The following is a 12,554-nucleotide window of genomic DNA, read 5'->3' as shown; positions in this document are numbered from 1 at the left end:
ATGTCAGAAGACGTCCGGCAGGGTATTCTTACCATCTATTGTCAGCCACTCTGCTGTCGGAGCCTATCTGGCGCGCACACACTGGCTTTAGCCAGCAGATGGCACTGTTGTATAACAGCAAAAAGAGAAAGCCTTTTAGAAAACCCTGAATCCAAAATTAGATTGGAAAGAGTTAAAAGGGGCCCTAAGTTCCTAACTAATACTTCTCTTTTCGTGATGGGCAGTAATTGATGGTCACTGATGCTCTGGGTTCAGCTCTGCCACAGATGCATGTGGCATGAAGATTTGCAGTGGATTTGACTCCTCACAACATAATGGGCATGTTGGGAACTTGAGACACTGCTTTTTTTTTGGTCTGGCTACATGTACTGAAAAGAGTCAAATTTTCAGTGCAGGATCCGCAAAACAATTCAGCAACGATGCAGCGAGGACTGAACTTCGGTACAATAATAAAAATTCTGGAATCGTAGACCATTTTAACCCTTTCCAATCCACTGTCTGACGTCTAAAGACATTATGATTTAAGGCTGTTCAGCTCCGATGTTGGAAGATCTTCGTCGGGGTTCTCTTACTGTATATTGCCAGCCTCTCTGCTGTCGGAGCCTATCCAACGTGTCACCTCATGCAGTACTGGCTTTAGCCAGCATATAGCGCCGTTGTATAATGGCAGAAAGAGAGTAAGCCCCCAAGGAAAACCAGGATACAAATTGGACTGGAAAGGGTTAAAGTAAAGGGTCACTTTAAATGTATAACTTGTAACTTCATCCATTGGCATTGAAGCCTGAAAGTGAGGCGGTCCTTAGAGAAGTCCGCGACTAACCAAAGAGACCTGCCATCTGCTTTCTCTCTGTATGCTGTTGGCAAACTCATGTCGAATTTGGCAAGTAACATTTTTTAAATGACCAAGCTGTACGGAGCTTCTTTAACCCCAGCTGTACATGCATTAGAAAGCCAGGAGGGGACAATTGCATCCGGGTGCTACTGGCTCCTCGGTGGTCAGATTGGTTGTCTTCTCACCAGTCTGGGCAGTTTATGAAGTAAATTCCTAGTTGATGCTCGTTTGACTAAAGGCGCTGGAATGTAAGAGATTGCCAAATAACGGCAAGTAAAACATAATGCGCTATTAAAAAAGTCCCTGCAGCCAAAAGTAATACACCGACTGTGCATCTTATGTACAATGACTGCGTGCAGTCTGTAATGAGGTTTCCACTCCAGACGTCTCCTTTCTTCACTTTTTGGGGCAGAAAGAAACTAAAAGACAACATTGTCTGGCATTTTTCATTCTCATGGGTCCGTTTCTTCCGTCATTCGGTCATGGTTCGAGAAGAGTATAGTTTCTACTAAAGAAGAGCACCTAGAAGGAGTGAGGATTCTTATAAGGTCATCCATGCTCCATGGGAAATATGCAAAGATGAAAGAAGGAACAATACCTCTACAGCGCCACCTATTGGAAGGCAGCATTCCTGTAAGCCAATGTTAGACTCTTTATACAAGTCTTATAACAATGACTGGCAATTGGAAACCTCACACACCTTCTGGGTGCTCTTAAGTAAAAACAATACTCTTCCCGACTCACATCTGTAGGCCTCTACCTAGCCAAGCCAGAAACCTACTGCACACTTATGAGGGGCAAACCCCCCGAAATAGCTGTCTGTGTGTGGATTCTGGCGTGGTTTTCAATTCCCAGTCATAGTTATAAGACTTGTATATAGAGTTATAGATATAAGTGTTTCACCTTCCTTGTTTGCATCGGTCATGGTTGATGCAATGAGATGTATTGGAAAGTCTTGACTCCCTTTCTCATGTTTGATCTCTACATCCAGAAATTGCAATTGAGAACTTTTTTTCAGTTTATAGAGGCAAGACTGATGAAGACCGACAATCAATGACAGTTTTATGTAAGATATTCACAACTGGCCAAGATAAAATCAGTCTTTAGGCTCCTAATCTGGATACTATCTTAGGAAATACAGTATAAACATGACTACCCTTAAGGTCCCTTTACACGGAACGCCTGTCGGGAGCATAAGCACCTGACAGCCGGCCTACAGACCAAGCAACTCCGACAGGTGAGCGATTTTTTGCTCGGCGCCCTGTCGGTGTCTGCGTGAACACGGGATGATTATTGCCCAAATTTTTCGTTTCCAGCGAGAATTTAGGTAATAATCGCCCTGTGCACAGTACCCTTTACATTGAGGGACGGCAGATGTTCTTTTTTGATTAAAACCAGAGAATGTTTAAATTACAGCGCAAGACATCATGCATTCTTGGCAAGAAGGAAATCGTTGATGCAACTCAAATGCCTTTCTAAAAATGATAGCCTGAGCCTCAACTACAACAATACCATTTTTATGAGGTGTAATATGAAGTAGAAATCCCAAAATTCATCTTGTATCAAGCAATAACAAGACTCTAAAACTGTACAAACCATTGATAAAGTAGAGAGCTCATAAGTCATAATTACCAGTGACCTTCATTTGCCCTTACCATTTCTCTAAGCATGTATACACAGGGTTAATACAAATGATCTACCCTCATAACTCCTGTTGAAGGACACTCAGATACATAAATTTGATATCAATGGAAATAAACTCTAAAAATTTGGTTGCACATCATCAAAAATGTTTTCCGCATCAGAGGTGATCATTGAGAGCCCCTTTCACGCAACACACATCGAGTCTGTAGTCAAGTTCCTGTCGTACACAGTGTAGCGTATCACAACTAACTGATGCGTCCTCGCAGATCATGCATGGTGGGTGGTAAGGGGGGCATATAGGCCATCCTTAACACTGCCCGAGAAAAAAAAAAAACAACACACAACGTGTAAGGTCCGAGGAACGTGGAGGCCAAGGAAGAAGTGGAAGGCCTTCCTGTTGGAAGATGAAACCTGGGACTTCCAGCTCCGGGTGCGGTAGAAGACATATCTGTAACGTCCAGTTACTAAATCCCCAGGATTGTTTCCACAAGAAAGGAGCAGACACTTTCCTGCAGGTTATAGCACCAATCATGTTCACCTTGGAGGAGTCGCGCATGCCCTCCACATAGACGGGTGGGTTTTCCATTCCCCACATTCTGCCATCACATTTGGTAACTGTGTCCGAAAGGTGGAAGGCGGCTTCATCACTAAACACTAAAGAGAGTCCATGGAACTATTGCTTAGCTTGTGGTGCTCATACCAGGTCACAGGTTTCCTTAAACCGCGAGTTCTGAGTGTTTCAAATCGGGAAGATCATTTGTAATAACCCTGCATATGTACAAGTCGAGGTGTCCATTAAAAAGGGTTGTGCCAAGAGCACATCTCCTGTTATATGCCCTACTAGTGCATAGGAACATCATAGAACAAGGTACCCCGATCGGAACCGCCTATGATCAAAAGCGGAAAGCTGATCAAAAAGAGTGATTTCCATCCTGGTGCACCTTCTGTCGTTTTAGTATTAAGGAATGCCCACTGATATGAATACTGTAATACTACATTTTGCCTGCCGCAGCTATTGTATAGAAAATGTGTAGCTGTCCGCAGTTTCTCCCGATTGCCAGAGGTGCCGACAGTGGGACTTCGCCCCGGGCTCAGCATTTTGGGAGGGGTTGTGCGTCTTGACACAATACCTTTAAATTAGAGCCTCTCTTTATGCTTTTGCAAAAACTGCTGTTAAGTGCCAATGCCCGTGAACAGATTTGTACCGCGGTTCCTGCGGCGTAAATCTGCGGCAGAATAACGCAGCTATTAGGTTCTATTGAACCAAATAGCTTTTTTGCCAGCCAATGCCGACATGCGTTATTTAACCGCGGATATACACGAGCGGTAAAAAAACGGCGGCATGGTGTATTTGGCTTATATCCGCGGGAGGTCTCCATCAATATTGTGTTGATGGAGACCGCTGAAAAATGTGCGATATTCCGTGATCAGCAGCGGCCGCAGTTTGTTTAGAATCCCAGTACTCCCGTGGCGTAAAACCGCGAGCGTATCCCACGACGGCCGTGGGCATGAGCCCTAAATGTTCATAAAATACCATAAAACACAACACCCTGAGATCACTGAAGACTTTGAGATCAGAAAACAAAAACTATCATATTATGCAAATAGTTTGTGGAGCTTTGTACCTTTAAGAGCAAAAAGATGCAGAAGCAATAAGGGGCAAGACGCTGGAAGAAGGTAAGAAGAAGCCCTTTAGTCTAATCAGGAGTGTTTTTGGTACTACATGTTTTGTGTTTTATTGACCCCTCCAGACAAGATGAAGTGGTCAACCACTTAAAGGGGTTGTCTCGCGGCAGCAAGTGGGGTTATACACTTCTGTATGGCCATATTAATGCACTTTGTAATATACATTGTGCATTAAATATGAGCCATACAGAAGTTATTCACTTACCTGCTCCGTTGCTAGCGTCCCCATCGCCATGGATCCGTCTAATTCTGATGTCTTCTTGCTTTTTTTAGACGCGCTTGCGCTGTGCGGTCGTCTTCCTGGTGAATGGGGCCGCTCGTGCCGGAGAGCTGGTCCTCGTAGCTCCGCCCCGTCACGTGTGCCGATTCCAGCCAATCAGGAGTCTGGAATCGGCAATGGACCGCACAGAGCCCACGGTGCACCTTGGGAGAAGACCCACGGTGCATCGTGGGTGAAGATCCCGGCGGCCATCTTGGTGAAGGAAGACGTCGCAGAGCCGGGATTCGGGTAAGTAATAAAATTTTTCTTTTTTAACACATCCTTTGGGGTTGTCCTGCGCCGAACGGGGGGGCCTATGGAAAAAAAAAAAACACCCCGTTTCGGCGTGAGACAACCCCTTTAATATACAGCTGGGCTTGGATCCCGTGCTGTTAGATTGCATGGCACTTGCAGGGCTTATTTTAGGAAGGGGCTCTTCTATCACTTTTGGCACCAATATCCAAGTTCTCACACTGCGTTGTATTCCTGCATAGATGTCTATGTGCCGAACTATCGGAATGAAATGACCAGGTCTCCATTCCTAGAATTCAGAAGAGCTAGAAGGTGCTATCTGGGCTTTGGACTGTGAAATAATGCCTCTTTGAACTTCTTTTCAGGAGGTTTAGTTTGGAGCGGCAGGGTTTAGCAGATTATATAGTTGCGTAATTTCACGTGGTTTTCAAACCACACCAGCCAAGCTCAAAAAAAAAAAGAAAAAGTCCCATTTTCCCTTGAGAACAACAATTTTAACGAGACTTGAATCTGGTTTGGCTCAAGATGTGTCCTTGCTCGCTAAATCCTTGCAAACGAAAAAGCTAAAAAAACTTTAAAAAAATGCAACAGACAAGGAGACTTGCTTAATCTAGATCAAACTATCACCAACATGATCTCCTCACTGCGACTGGACTTCCCTTGCATTATAATTTTTTCCATCATTTCCAGTCACACCTACAATAGCCATTTTCTCCAAGATCAAACATTATAGGTCTCTTTACAGGGGGGGCAACTATTGGACTCGTAAGCACCCAACAGCAATCCCACGGGCTGCCTTACGAATATCGTTCCTGTGCCAACACACAAGAGTGATAAAGCTTGGTTTAGACACACTGATTAAAGTTCAAAAAATCTTGTCTTCTGCATCCCCCGCTCGGAGCACTCAGCTTCCCGAGTGGGGAAGAGCTGGATGCAGAAGACAAGCGGCCCTGCTTGTCTTCTGCATCCCCCGCTTGGAGCGCAAGGTGATCGTTCAACGCTTGAGTGATTACCTTGCGCTCTGAGTAGGGGTTGCAGAAGACAAGCAGGGCCGCTTGTCTTCTGCATCCATCTGTTCTCTGCTCGGGTCGCCCGGCTGTTAATACAGCCGAGCGCTCCGAGTGGGGGATGAAGAACACAGCTATGTTCTTCATACCCCGCCTGTTTTTAGGGAGCGGGATACAGCTGAAACAATAGTATCAGCTGTATCCCACTGTGAATTCCTAATAACGGATCGCTGATCTTTCAGCAGGCTGAAAGATCATTAATGAGCGACGGCTTAACGAAAAGTGCACGATGTCAGTGCAGTTAGACACAACCATTATCGCTATAAAAGATGGCTTTAAGCGATTTTTGAGCTAAATTCGCTGCGTCTAAAAGGGCCTATAGCCGTTCGAGTGAATATAGGCGGAGTGGCCCGGACCGTTCTGGACGGTCGCATGCCTTCACAGTAAACATAAGTCACTCAGTTTTGCTAAAAACCAAGTGACTTTGACGAGTGAGCGATCTTTTGCTCAGTGTTCTGTTGGCGGCCATGTGTACATGGGACAATTATCACCTGAAGTTGTTGTTTCAAGTGAAAATTCGGGCCATAATCACCCTGTGTCAAGTGCCTACGAGCAGTATAAATAAACACTAAAGCCCCATTTACATGGGACTGTTGGGCAAACAATGCCCAACACTCGTCCCCGCATGCACTCGCTCCCATGCTGTTGCACAGGAGCGAGTATCATTGGCTCGCAGTGGGGCGGCTGGAGATTTCACTCCTCACTTTCCCCCGCCCTCTCCATTCACTTAACACAGCGGCCGTTCAGTAACGAACAGCTGAAGTTTATACTGAATGATCATCCTTCAGCATTTTATGCAGCTTAAGATTCAGAACGATGATCGTTCAGTGTAAACAGCAGCTGTTCAGTACTGAACGACCGCTGTGTTAAATGATTAGAGAGGAGTGGGGGAGCGTGAGGAGAGAAATCACCCCACTGTGAAGCAATGATACTCGCTCCTGTGCAACAGCACGAGAGCGAGTACATGCGGGGACGACTGTCGGGCATCATTTGCCCAACAGTCATCCCATGTAAATGGGGCTTTACACATACACAAATGTCACCTTCCTGTAAACCCACTTTTCATTAATGAACTTGAAAAAAGTAAAAAAAATGGACTATCCTGGTTTTTACAAGTGATGGCCCATCCTCATTATTGGATGAGAATACTATTTATTTTGGCCGCCTCTATGTTCAAGTGACCACTAAGTTTATATCCACACGGTCGAGTCAATAAAACAATGACCAATGTTACTGTAAGTGTATGTACTCTTTACATCCGTTTCTGTTCAGTTTTTGCATTTAACGCTCAAGTGTCAACAGAGTGTCATCCAATTTTTATGCACGCCGAAAAAAGGTGGTGGCCCAACTGATGTCACATAAAGTCACTAAAGTCAATGGGTGCATGAAAAAAAAAAGCTGTGTACTTTTTTGTCTCCTTTCCATTGTATGAGCAATTCTGACCATAGAGCTCTTAGGCCTCCTTCCCACGAGCGTGACGGGCTCCGCAGCGTAATATTCCGCTGTGAAGCCCGTCACGGCGCCCCCCAGAGCCCCTATACTTACCTGCGGGAGATAGCGTGAAATCGCTTCCCCGCCCACCGCCGCGCGTCACCGCCCGTCACCGCCCACCGCCCTCGCGTCACCAGCCGTGTCACGTGCACGGCCGGCCGTGTCACGTGACGCGGCCGGACCGCGTCATTTGGCGTCATATGACGCTCGGCGGTGGGCGGGAAAGCGTTTTTTCACGCTATCTCCCGCTGGTTACAGCGGGAGATAGCGTGAATGGACGGCTTCCATTGACTGCAATGGAAGCCGTCAGTGCGTACAGCCCGTCCTCACCCGCAGAAAATAGAGCATGCTGCGGGTGAGGACGGGAGAAATCGCGGTGCGTAATTCCGCGGTGGAATTACGCATCGTGAGCATTGTGCTATTAGGTTCAATAGAACCTAATAGCTGCGGGCAACGCAGCGGATTTTCGCCGCGAATTACGCGGCGGAAATCCGTTCGTGGGAAGGAGGCCTTAAGAGTGAATTTTATCTTCTTGCACATTTAGTATGCCAATCTCACACGTTCACAGCTCGCGTAGGAGAGGTCCAGCCAAAAGTGGTTTCCCTGTCACATGGAGATACTTCGAAACTAATGCGAAAGGAAATGTGAAAGAATTTAAAGTGGAAGTAAAGCAGTACTTCCTGTTATTGGCTTATGACAAACTCACACTTGAAAGTTTCAAGCTGGTCGTACAGATTATATAAAGCAGCTAAACTTGCTGACTTTGGTGGGTCGGCCAAAGATTTAATATGTTTGGGGCCTCCCGACTGTCCCTCAACCAGATGTCATGAGGAACTCATATCTTGAATGTTGGATTTCAACATGCCTGAACTTCTGTTTCTAAGAAAGAGAAGCCACTACCAGAAGGTCTGGCAACGGTCTATCACCTGTCCCCAATCTGTACACATTCATGCATGTGTAAGGGGCGAAACAAAGTTTACGGTCCTGCTGTATATGGCTTTATGATACATTAAGGCTGGTTTAAGGCCCATTTAGACAACGATTATCGCTCAAAAGATGTCGCTCCGATAATCGTTGTGTCATTTACAGCTCAAGATGAGCGATCACCTTGTGCTCCCAGCGGAGGATGCAGAAGACAAGCGGTGTGTCCCCGCTTGTCTTCTGCATCTAGCTGTTCCCTGCTCCGGGCGCCCGGCTGTTATACAGAAGGGCGCCCAGCTGTTATACAGAAGAGCGCTCAGAGCGGAGGATGCAGAAGACAAGCGGGGTGTCTCCGCTTGTCTACTGTATCCAGCTGTTCCCCGATCGTAGTGCCTGGCTGTTATACAGCCGAGCACTCGGAGTGGAGGATGCAGAAGACACGTGGGGTGTCCCTGCTTGTCTTCTGCATCCAAATGTTTTCTGCACGGAGCGCCCGGCTGTAATACAACCGAGTGCTCCGTGCCAGGTATGGAGAACAGAGCTGGACCGCTCTGTTCTTCATACCCAGCCTGTTATCAGGGAGCGGGAAACAGCTGAAACAATAGTATCAGCTGTATCCTGCTGTGAATCCCTGATAAGGCTCATCGTCTTTCAGCACGCTGAAAGAAAAAGATGAGCAACAACATAATGAAGACTGCACGATATAAGTGCAGTTATACACAACGATTATTGCTCAAAAGACGGCTTTTGAGCGATAATCGTTGCGTCTAAATGGGCCTTTACACGGGCCCGATGATCGCTCCAAGGGGTATTATCTGCACTCAGATACTTTGTTCTCCAGGGGGACACAATGCTATCAGCACTCCCCGTGGAGAACTTCTGATAAGAGTGAACAACGATTTTTCGGTTGCACTGAATTTAACAATCAGCTAGCAGTGCCCGCAAAGCGCACGATGGGTGCACATTTAGACGCACCGATTATCGCTAAAATGATCGCCGATTTCCGATTTTTTTCGCGATCATCGGCAGGTGTAAATGAGCCTTTATCTGGATCACGCTGCTGGTGACCACAAGTTCTCGTGAGAAGTCGCAAAGCAGTTGAGTTATGGATAGATCAACACCAGTTCCTGCACCCCAAGGTTATGCCTCAGGTTTTCTGCAGACGGAGGACGTGGAAGACTCTGTACACGGAGATTCTCATCTATGCTGAAGAAAGAACAATACTCTGTTGTAGTCCTTTTGGACAGGGAAAGCGTTCATCATTAGCTACCACGGTTGCCAACGCTGCACTCCTCCGACCCACACCTAGAAGCAGTAAGGTCAGTTCAGTAACTAAAAACGTTGTTACTTTATTTGGATCATCACCATACGGAACAATGTGTTCTTTCCTCCGCGACCCCTGACATCAGCGCTACACACGCCTTATTGCAGAGCAAGGTGGGACCGGATACAGTTTGTGGGACAACCCCAGTTTCTCTTGCCCCGCTACCTGTAGCACGCATTACCATCGTTACCCGCCTGGCCTACCTCAGAGCCCCACTTCGCACGGACAAGCCAATGCGTCATAAAAAGCACCCAGCTTCACCAATATGGTGGCATCGTATTAAATCATCTTTCCAACAAATCAGTTGGTCAAATTTCCATATTGCTTTGTGTTCCCGATGAATAAAAATGGCTGTTTCAGTATAAAAGGAACTGTTCAGAAGCAATATCAACAACCGGAGAAGAGTCACATAAGTTAAAGGTACAGACAGCATATAACAACTGTTCTAGGTTGTAATACAAAAAGTTTCAAGTTGCTTTGAGAAACATTAGAAATTAAATGTTTTTGAGAGCTTCATGGGTGGAAAGCTCAAAATCAGAGATCTCTACGAGTTATACCAGGCATCAGCTTCACAGGTGTAGGCAGTCTAAAAGGGTCCCCATGGCCTGGACATGAATCATGCTTCACCATCGGTCAGTTTGAAGGATGGATCTGGGTTTGGCGGAGGCCAGGAGAACGCCATCCGCACAAGGCTGTGATGCCAGAGGTAAATATTGGTAGAGTATGAATAATTGTGTGGGGTTGCTTTTCATGGTATAGGCTGGGCCCATAAGCTCCAATACAAAGAAGTCTTAAGGTTACATATTGGTAAAAGCCGTTTCCAGTTTCATTGTAATGATGCCATGCATAAGATACAATGGTTTGGAAAATTGTAACAAGCTTCTTTAAAAACAATCAGGAACTGAAATGTTTCTTCAAACCAATGAGACTAAAAAAAAAAAACCCGTCTGCTTTCTTCCACAGTGACCCTCTCTCCATAGGCAGCGTAGGGGATTGCAGCTCAGTATCATGAACTCAAAGGGCCATTCCGGTGACTTTTTCTTCCCCCCCAATCATGATGTGGCTATTCCCTCACGGTATATACTGGGTATAGGGAACACGAGCATCCCCCATGTTCCTGGTTCCAATGAGGATAAAGGGAGCAAAGTACAAGATTTGTCCCAACCATTACGGGATTTTAGGCAGCAGTACTTCCAGCCACCACCTCTAGGTCAGGATACTGTGGAAGTGGACTGTACTGGATGTTACCCTGTTACTATTTGGATAAGCAATGAATGGGAGTTATTTTCTGTTACTAGATACAATGGTTTGGAAAATTGCTACATGCTTCTTTAAAAAAACAAACAAACAATAAAAAAACCCGATAAGAATGAACTAGAAGGCTCAGTGCTTAAACTAACGTGCTCATTATTGAATCCCTGCGCCCATATTTTAATTTCTAGCCAAGAGCCGACACGGTTAGGGTACGTTCACACGGCAGAATCCTAGGCTGTATGTACAAGGCCAATATACTCGTGCGAGTTTTTTGCGTTGCGAGATGCACAAAAATAGAACCCATTATTTTGTAACGGGTCTACGAGGGGGTACCCAAAAGAAGCAGGAAATCTTCTGGTTGTCGGGGTGTCTCTGGTACAGGATTCCATGGCTAGGCGGTTGTCGCAGAACCCTTCTCTGAGGCGGTATACCGGCCGTAGTTATTGGGGAAGGCTGCACTCGGCTCCAGAGATTGTTTTTTCTTCCTCCATTAAGTTCAGTTTTTGCCTATTTTGTGACAGCTGATTCATACAAGCAATGTGTGAGCAATGCTCATATGTTTCTTTGTAACACGGGGTCAAACAGCCAAAGTCTTTAATTAAAAGTTTTGAGAAGGTTGCATCACGACGTATGGAAAAAAAAGTCCTGATTTGTGACAAGCAGATGACTGGATCTTCCATCGCGACAACACACCTGCCAGCGGCGTCTGCGCATATCTCAGTCTTCACTCTGTACTGCGGAGGGTCTGCACGACTCCCCGGCGGACATCTACAGTACAGATTTTTTATTTTTTTTTAAACTCTTGCTTTTCCCGTGGAATCTGCAACTTTTCTGCAATTACATTGAGGAAGGGCCACAGATCGGACGGCTTCCATTGACTTCAATGGAAGTCATCCACTGAAAAATGAGCTCTATTTTTCTATGGTGCTATGTAATGTACCATATAATGTACTGAAAAACGTAAAAAAATAGAAAAAAAGAGCCATCTTGGGGTGGGGGGGTTCTACAGTGACACAATGCAGGAAAAATGACATAATAACTTTATTCTATGGGTCAGTGCGATTACTAGGATAGCAAATCTATGTAGGTTTTTTGCGGGTTTATTTTTTTTTTTTGCTTTGGTACTTTCAAAAAATAAAATGTTTTTGAAAAAAAAAAAAAAAAAAAAAAAAAGCTAATTTTCTACGGCCATCTTCTAACAGCTGTAAGAAACAGCCGGCACCCGCATTGTATGGAACGGGATCAACTCCGGAGACCACTTCATACACCCTTCATAGCGAGGAAGCAGGACTACCCAAAGGGCATTCACACAAACACGGGGAGAACATAGAACCTCCATGCAGATGTAACCTTTGGTTAGATTTGAACTCAGATCTCCAGCACTGCAAGACACCAATGCTAACCACTGAGCCACCACTGCCCCTTCACAGAGGCATATGCCCCACCATTCAGCCATCAGAAGGTATTAAAAAGTAATTAACCCCTCACGCTCTGAGACTCTTACAAGACAGGAACTGCAGAAAATCTTGGCAGCCGCCAGGCACCACGGGGCCAGAGTTCGTCTGTCCTTATTAATATCTAGTTTTCATATTTCTTTAAATAAAACCCGTTTAAAGTCGAGTTACACTACAATTTGCAAACCTCTAGAGCTGTAGAAGCAAACCACAACATGAGTAAACTGGCTGGCAGACAAAGTCTGAAGAGTGCGCCCATCTCTGCGGTGGATTGTAAGCCACAGTCGCCAAAGCTGAACATGACGGTTTCGATGAGGAAACAGATTGTCTCCAACGTATATTTACATAGGTTTATATACATAAGCATAAA

General features: G+C 45.5%; 1 protein-coding gene across 4 annotated transcripts in view; it reads right to left on the bottom strand.

Annotated features, from left to right (window-relative positions):
- Positions 1-12,554, bottom strand: part of MVB12B (multivesicular body subunit 12B) — a 133,526-nt gene that overhangs the window by 84,592 nt on the left and 36,380 nt on the right. The gene's annotated exons all lie outside the window — the stretch shown is intronic.

This window comes from Eleutherodactylus coqui, chromosome 10, assembly GCF_035609145.1.
Source record: "Eleutherodactylus coqui strain aEleCoq1 chromosome 10, aEleCoq1.hap1, whole genome shotgun sequence".
NCBI classification, from domain to species: Eukaryota; Metazoa; Chordata; class Amphibia; order Anura; family Eleutherodactylidae; genus Eleutherodactylus; species Eleutherodactylus coqui.
This window is presented reverse-complemented; position numbering and strand designations above follow the sequence as displayed.